Source organism: Leptonychotes weddellii, unplaced genomic scaffold (genome assembly GCF_054177405.1).
Source record: "Leptonychotes weddellii isolate Sample4059 unplaced genomic scaffold, ASM5417740v2 HiC_scaffold_9002, whole genome shotgun sequence".
Lineage (NCBI taxonomy): Eukaryota > Metazoa > Chordata > Mammalia > Carnivora > Phocidae > Leptonychotes > Leptonychotes weddellii.
This window is the reverse complement of record NW_028061454.1, coordinates 1-8,366: the sequence shown is the minus strand read 5'-3', so window position 1 is coordinate 8,366 and position 8,366 is coordinate 1. Positions and strand designations below refer to the sequence as shown.

Here is an 8,366-nt window from a genome sequence, read left to right as displayed (position 1 = left end):
AAGAGTCACCGCTTATCATATCTTAGGGACTAGATTCTCTCCATAATGTAGAATGTAAGGTGTAGGCAGTTAAGCTACCATGTGCAAAATGGAAACATCAGATTGATAAAATATTTAAATTGGTATAGTGTTTTCAAACTGTGGGCTGAGACCTATTAGTGAGTCATGAAATCCATTTTTTTTGTGGGTGGCAACCAGCATTTTTTTTTTTTTAAAGAAGGCTCCATGCCCAACATGGGCCTTTAATTCACGACCCGAGACTGAGAGGCATTGTGCTCTGCCGACTGAGCCAGCCAGGTGGCCTGCAACCAGCATTTTTACAGAAGAAACTAGGACAGAATTTCAGAATGTATCTCATGCGGTAAGGCTAAGTACTGTTTCGTACCCTGTTTGGGTCAGTTGTGTCCATGCATGGATGTACCCAGGTGATGTAAAATGTATCTCTTACTGTGGGTTGGGGTCTAAAAAGATCGAGAAGCACTGAAATAGATGAGGGTTTATTCACTTTCCAAGAGCATTTCTTTCTGTAATTCCTTCAGAACACCTGTAAGTTATAATTTCTCTTACCCCCTATTCCATTTACACATCACTTTTCAGGAACCTCTCTTGAGTCATAAACCCGGTGCTGGCAGGTAGAGCAAGAAAACAAAAGCACTGCTGAGTGCACCTGGGGCACGTTGTCACTTGGGGAGTCACAGGCAGACGTCTGTGCACTGAAAATGACATGTAGTTCAAGATCCAGCACCCTGTATGGGTGGGAGGCAGGAAATAAAACCTGTTAGATGTGCATGTCGGTGAGGCTAGGTGTCAAAACGGTTTCTTCTTCTGGTAATGGTTACTGGGGAAGAAAAAAAAAGTCAGCTGACTCAGCCCCAGTACTTGGAGAACATCTAGAAGTAGAAATCACATAGTAAAATGTCTAGGGCGCCTGGGAGGTTCAGTTGGTTAAGCGTCTGCCTTTGGCTCAGGTCATGATCTCAGGGTCCTGGGATGGAGCCCTGCGGGCAGGTTCCCTGCTCAGCGGGGAGCCTGCTTCTCCCTCTGTCCTCCCCCTCCATGTTCTCTCTCTCTCTCTCCCTCGCAAATAAATAAATAAAATCTTTTTTTTTTTTTAAAGATTTTTATTTATTTATTTGAGACAGAGAGAATGAGAGAGAGAGAGCACATGAGAGGGGGTAGGGTCAGAGGGAGAAGCAGGCTCCCCGCCGAGCAGGGAGCCCGATGCGGGACTCGATCCTGGGACTCCAGGATCATGACCTGAGCCGAAGGCAGTCGCTTAACCAACTGAGCCACCCAGGCACCCCTAAATAAGTAAAATCTTAAAAAAAATAATCAAATAGTAAAATGCCTAGATAGTTATGGAAGTTAAGGAGAGAGAGAGATTCTGTCTCCCCCATTCTGACTTTCTCCACCAGACCCTTTCTGCCAACATGACTATGAGCGCAGAGAGTGTGGTGTGGGCTTCTTGGCCTGGGTGGTAGTGACGCAGGTTATATACTTATTTTATTTTGTTTATTTATTTTTTTAAAGATTTTATTTATTTATTTGAGAGAGAGTGAGCTAGAGAGAGAGAGCACAAACCAGGGGAGGGCAGAGGGAGAGGGAGGAGCAGACTCCCCACTGAGCAAGGAGTCCCCCACTGAGCAAGGAGACCCTGGGATCATGACCTGAGCCGAAGGCAGACACTTAACTGACTGAGCCACCCAGGCGCCCTATACTTATTTTATTCCTCTCCACACATGCATAGACATATGTACATGCACACACATATGTTTCACAATATGTACACTTTACCATTTAAGCTTTTTTTTTTTTTTTTTTGAGAGAGAGAGAGTGAGAGCTGGGGTGGGGAGGGGCAGAGGGAAAGGGAGAGAATCTTAAGCAGACTCTGTGCTGAGTGTGGGACCCAACAAAGGGCTCGATCTCACGACCCTGAGATCACGACCTGAGCTGAAATCAAGAGTTGGATGCTTAACTGACTGAGCCACCCAGGTGCCTCCATTTTAGCCATTTTTAAGGATTCTGTTCAATGGCATTAAACATATTCACATTGTTGTGCAACCATCACTACTATCCATCTCCAGAACTTTTGCATCATCCCCAACTGAAACTCTACCCATTAAACAATAACTCCCATTTCTACTAACCATGATCCTACTTTCTCTCCCTATGATTTTGATTACTCTAGGTACTTCATGTAAATGGAATCATACAATATCTGTCATTTTGTGACTGGCTTATTTCATTTAGCATAATGCTCTCCAGGTTCATCTATGTTGTAGCGTGTGTCAGAATTTCATTCCTTTTAAAGGCTGAATAATATTCCATATATGCACGTGTAGGGATTTTATTAAGTAATCTCTACACCCAACATGGGGCTCGAATTCACCACCCCAAGATCAAGAGTTGCATACTTCACCGACCGAGCCAGCCAGGAACCCCTCCACATTTTTTAAAAGAAAAGTGAACCATTTGGGGGATTTGGTTTTGCTCACCCTGACATCACATGGCAAATACAAATTGAAAATAAGAGGCTTAATTCTCCCTTAGAAATAGCAAAGGGAAGGGAGGGGCACCTGGGTGGCTCAGTTGTTATGCGTCTGCCTTCGGCTCAGGTCATGATCCCAGGGTCCTGGGATCAAGCCCCACATCGGTCTCCCTGCTTCGCGGGAAGCCTGCTTCTCCTTTCCCACTCCCCCTGCTTGTGTTCCCTCTCTCACTGTGTCTCTGTCAAATAAATAAGTCTTTAAAAAAAAAAAAAAGAAAGAAGGGAAGAGAAACTAAAGAAGAACCCCCACCTCCACCCTGCCCTTTTCTTTCTTTTTCTTTCAAAATTTCTTTCTTTGTCCCTTTCAAATAGATGAATAGCTTCGTAATGGCTAAATAATCTCTTGCCAGTCTCCTGTCAGGAACCTTTCCAGGACCCAGGAGCCAGCTTTTGAAATAAACATCCGGGGAGTGCTCCAGGCCCCTAGTTCCCAAGCCTAACATCTGTGGGCGCCTTGCTCCAACTTGCAACACTATCTCTTGTCCTAAAGATATGAGAAGTTTGTTTCTCCTTTGAATAAGCCAACATAGGCAGTCTCCCCAATTACCATGATAAAGTTAGGACCAACTATATGTAACAAAATGTCCTGTCAAGTCTTCTCGTTTGAGGACTGGTGATGGTTTATCCTGAAAACATGCATGTAAGGGGTTTTGTATGCTTGGCTGTATATGCGGGAGATTCCTTTCTGTCTTTTTGCAATCTGTTAGTTCATTGTTCATAATGAGCATCACGTTCTGGTTTAATGCTTATCCAGTAGTAAATCTGTTTTCTTTTTAAAGATTTTATTTATTTGACAGAGACACAGCGAGAGAGGGAACACAAGCAGGGGGAGCGGGAGAGGGAGAAGCAGGCTTCCCGCGGAGCAGGGAGCCCGATGCGGGGCTCGATCCCAGGACCCTGGGACCATGACCTGAGCTGAAGGCAGACGCTTAATGACTGAGCCACCCAGGAGCCCAGTAAATCTGTTTTCTTTCTCTGCTCTCTTCGTGGAGAGGTTTTCTGGGTTAGGAGATTTCTTTTTAAAGTTGTATTTCCCCAACAGTTGAAAGAGAGCCCAGGAGGGCAGCAGATTTTACTTGCAAGTCCTGTGTCCTAAGGCCTTTAAATTTTTCGAGAGGCTGTCAGGATCTTAACATTCATCTGTTTGACTGGGTGGGGGGGGTGGAGCGCAGAACGGTGAATGATAGCGGCAGATTACTGGCCGCCTGCAGGGGCCACTGTATTTAATTAATTTAAACAAAAATCTAAGTCTTATGCCCTTATGGCTGGCTACTCAGTAGCAAACTTAGTAGCGTTTTACTTTTAATAAAAAGAAAGAGCAGAGTAAAGCTTTTCTGAAAAAAGATGACCTAGATAGCACTTCTCTCCAGATTATATCTTACCTCTCTCTCACTGCCTTTTTCCAGTTTACATTCCTGGCCATCGTCCCCTCCCCCAGCCCAGCAGCCAGGTTCACCAAGGCCTCCATCCTCCTTCTCCCTCCGCCTTCCCCGCCACCCTGGCGGCCTGCCGGTGCAGCCGCGGTCGGACTACAACTCCCAGCATGCCTCGGGGAAGGGCGGGTCACGTGAGCGTCCGGAAACCCTGGCCGCCGAGCCGCGGGTGAGGTGGCGGCACGGGCGAGGGGCTGCGGGCAGCGGAGCGGAGCGAGCGGGGCGGTGGGCCGCAGCACGGCCACGACGGCGGGTCTCGGGTGCGCTAGCCGCGGCGCGTGGGGTCCGACCGAGAAGGGGCCGGAGCCCGGTTTGGGGTGAGGTGTGGGGGCGCCGCCCGCGAGGGCGGTCCGCGGGGGCTTCCACGGGACTGGAGGGCGACGACGCGGAGATGCGGCGGGTGGCGGCCGGTGGGTGTGGCGCCGTGGGCTGGAGGGAGCGGCCGGCGCTCCCCTCCGCCCCGGGTCCGGCTCCTCGGTGCCCAGTGTGCGGAGCCGGGCGGGGCCGGCGAGGACCGCAGCGGCCGGAGAGCGGGAGGATCGCGGAGGGCCCTGGGGAAGAGTCGGGGCCGGGCCGCGCCACGAGGGCTCTTGTCCAGGAGCGGGGCTGTCGTTCAGACCCGGTGAGGGGGCGCTTTTCAGGTAGGGTGGGAAGGAAGGCTTTTGGAAAAGGTGATGCACTGAGGCCGGAGGGGTTAGAGGGGTCTTAATGGAATAACTGAGTTTTGTGTTCTGGCAACTACTGTGGCCTCAGTCAAGGAATTTAGTCAAATTACTTATTCGTCATTCCCTCGGTATTCTTATTTGCAGAATGTGGTCTGTTTATTCTCACTTTTGCAGGGGATAATGGGAATGTGTCCGCAGGGTTTGTGGTGTTTCCTGAAATGTAAGATTGTAGGTGATCTCATAGTAACTTATTACTGAATGTTTATAGGGAGAAGAGTATGTCTCATAGTAACTTATTACTGAATGTTTATAGGGAGAAGAGTATGTTTCGTCCCGGGTGAACGAAATCTGAATCTTAATTGCCACCTTTCTTCAGTGTCTTGGTGCTGAATTCTTTGCCATTTGTTGGATGCTTTCTGTGTGCCAGGCTCTATACTAGGAACTTTCTAAAATTATCTCAAAATTAATTCTTAAATAAGGGAATTGAGGCTCAGAGACTTTAAGTGGAGGGTCTGTGGTTACAACTCTAACTTTAATGCCTCTGTGGGCCACACGTGGCTTCACCTAGCATCCTTCTTCCATTAACCTTTTTTTTTTTTTTTTAAAGATTTTATTGATTTATCTGAGAGAGCACGCGCAAGAGCATGAGCAGGGGGAGGTGCAGAGGGATGGGGAGAAGCAGACACCCTGCTGAGCAGGGGGCCAGATGCAGGGCTCCATCCCAGGACCCTGGGATCATGACCTGAGCTGAAGGCAGATGCTTAACCCACTGAGCCACCCAGATTTTTTTTTTTTTAAGTACAATCTATCCCCCAGTGTGGGGCTTAAACCCAGACCCCAAGATCAAGGGTTGCATGCTCCACCTACTGAACCAGCCAAGTGCCCCAAGAGGGAAAGATTTGTATCTTGAAACCTCCTTGTCTTTGGAATATGTTTAAAATAGGTAGGAAGAATGTAGTTTTAGGAACCCTGGAATAAGACAGGATAATTTTACAGGTAAGTGCTAAGTACTTTACATCTCTGGTAATGCAACAATTTAAGAAGAGAGAAAAATTACAGAAGACTTCAGTTTTGAGTAGAAGGGTTCAGGTAGTACAAGTAAACGGCATCAAATGAGATAATGTGGGATGAAAAGGATATTTGCCTAAGTATCAAGCATTGAGGTGCTAAATTACAACATACACAATACTGTCAAAATAGCTCAACTCAACTATGCATTTCTCTTCCAGCTGCCTTTTTATATTTCAGTACACATAATCTTTTTACTTTGCAAATGTAAAAACTGAAGTCTGACAAGTGAAGTCATTGCCCATTTAATGTCCTACTCCTTGAGTAACACTATTACTAGTAAGGTGTGGGTGTTTTGTTTTGTTTTGTTTTGTTTTCCGTTCTGAATTTATACCTCTAAGCCTCCGGTGAGATATTTCTAATTACTATGTTTTACTCGACTTGGGATATTTTAACCTTTTTTCTTACACAGTATAGTATAGAGACTAGGGTCAGGTCTGGGTTTGAATGCTTGCTTCATCTGGAAAGAGATATTGCTTTGTAAAATCTGTTTTCTCATCTCTAAGATGTGAGAACCTAAATGCAGTAGTTCAGGGCAAGTACCTAGCACAGTGCCTGGCACTTTGAAAGTATACGGTGTTGGGGCGCCTGGGTGGCTCAGTCGTTGGGCATCTGCCTTCAGCTCGGGTCATGATCCCGGGGTCCTGGGATCGAGCCCCACATCGGGCTCCCTGCTCCATGGGAGGTCTGCTTCTCCTTCTCCCACTCCCCCTGCTTGTGTTCCCTCTCTCACTGTGTCTCTCTCTCTCAAATAAATAAATAAAATCTTAAAAAAAAAAAAAAAAGAAAGTGTACGGTGTTGGTTATGGCAAAAGAACTAATTCATTCACAAAATCTTTATTGATGGTTCTGAATACTCTGCTAGGTGCTGGAGATAATAGCCATGGACTTAAGACAGAGGAGGCCACTGCTCTTGGGGAGCTTACAGATGAACAATCCACATGTAAACAGTTAAACCAGAGTAATTCCATTGGGAGCAATGCTATGAAGGGAAGAAACAGAGACAGAGATGAAAGAGGTCACTGAGTGCCCCAAGCATTGTAGATAGGGCCGTCAGGGCACACACTGAGGAAAATGACTTGAGGATGAGCCAAGAAAAGGAAAGAGCAAGCCATTTGCAAAGAACCAGGAGAGAAGCATTTCAGGCAGTGGAACAGCAAATGCAAAGGCCAAAAGCAAGAAAGGGCTCAGGGAGAAGAAAAGAATTAGGTGTGGGGTGGTTGCCGTGAGCGAGAGTGGTACTGGCGAGGGTGAGGAGGAAGGTGGGCAAAGAGGAGGAAGGAAACGGGCTAGCTTCTCACTGTGTCATAGTATGGCTGGCTCCATCCTGCCAAAGCCTTGGGAACCACACAGATGTCTGGTAGGAGATTGGAATGGGGTAACTCTCTAGGTGTGGGTAAGGACAGATCTCTAACTTCTGATAAGTGAAGGAAAGAAAGTGGCGCCTGGGTGGCTCAGTTGGTTAAGCGTCTGCCTTTGGCTTGGGTCATGATCCCAGGGTCCTGGGATCCAGCCCTGTTTTGGGCTCCCTGCTCAGTGGGGAGTCTGCTCCCTCTCCCGCTCCCCCTACTTGTGCTTTCTCTCTCTCTCTGTCAAATAAATAAATAAAATCTTTGAAAGAAAAAAAAAGAAAAAGGTGCAGAATAGTGCGTGTGATAGGCTCTTTTGTGGATGTGTATGAGGGGCTCTACCTGGAGTGTATGCACAGGCATAGATTCTGTGAGGATTTAGGAACACAGGGTGATGTGATCACAGATGGAGACATCACTGTATGTACCCTTTGATGTCTTTTGATTTTTCTGCCTTAGGCATGTATAACCTATTGAAAATCAATAAAACAGTAAAAAAAAAAACCCAATCTCTCAAAAAGCATTGCCTCAGGCAGTCCCCTTCTTCATTCCTAGCCTCCTTTTGCCAACCGCAGCTGTCAACTCCACGGCTCTCCCCCACCTTAACCTTCCTATTTTACTATGGAGGACTGGGGTATTCAGGCTTTGAAGGCCATGGCAAAGAGTTTCTTTCTTTTTTTTTTTTTTAAGATTTTATTTATTTGAGAGAGAGAGTGAGAGAGAGAGAGAGCACAAGAGCGGGGAGAGGGAGAAGCACACTCCCTGCTGAGCAGGGAGCCCAATGTGGGACTTGATCCCGGGACTCCAGGATCATGACCTGAGCCGAAGGCAGTCGCTTAACCAACTGAGCCACCCAGGCGCCCAAGAGTTTCATATTTTTATCTGAGTCTTGGGAAGCCATCATTGTGTTTTGAGCAGAGGAATGAGACCTGATTTATGTTTTAAGATCTATTTCTTGGGGCGCCTGGGTGGCTCAGTCGGTTAAGCATCTGCCTTCAGCGCAGGTCATGATCCCAGAGTCCTGGGATCGAACCTCACGTCAGGCTCCCTGCTCAGTGGGGAGTGTGCTTCTCCCTCTCCCTCTGCTCCCCTCTGCTCCTGCTCTCTCTCGCTCTCAAATAAATAAAATCTTTTTTTTTTTAAAGATTTTTTTTTTAAAGAATTTATTTATTTATTTGAGAGAGAGAATGAGACAGAGAACATGAGAGGGAGGAGGGTCAGAGGGAGAAGCAGACTCCCCGCCGAGCAGGGAGCCCGATGTGGGACTCGATCCCGGGACTCCAGGATCATGACCTGAGCCGAA

General features: G+C 47.1%; 2 long non-coding RNA genes across 2 annotated transcripts; both read left to right on the top strand.

The window, feature by feature from the left end:
- The first annotated feature begins 86 nt into the window (after positions 1 to 86).
- LOC145719995 (uncharacterized) lies at positions 87 to 4,298 on the top strand. Its single transcript, XR_014142736.1, has 2 exons — positions 87 to 361; positions 3,955 to 4,298. It is a non-coding gene; the product is annotated as an uncharacterized LOC145719995 (long non-coding RNA).
- A 50-nt stretch (positions 4,299 to 4,348) lies between these two features.
- LOC145719994 (uncharacterized) lies at positions 4,349 to 6,201 on the top strand. The gene is made up of 2 exons (XR_014142735.1): positions 4,349 to 4,878; positions 4,924 to 6,201. It is a non-coding gene; the product is annotated as an uncharacterized LOC145719994 (long non-coding RNA).
- Positions 6,202 to 8,366: the final 2,165 nt, after the last annotated feature.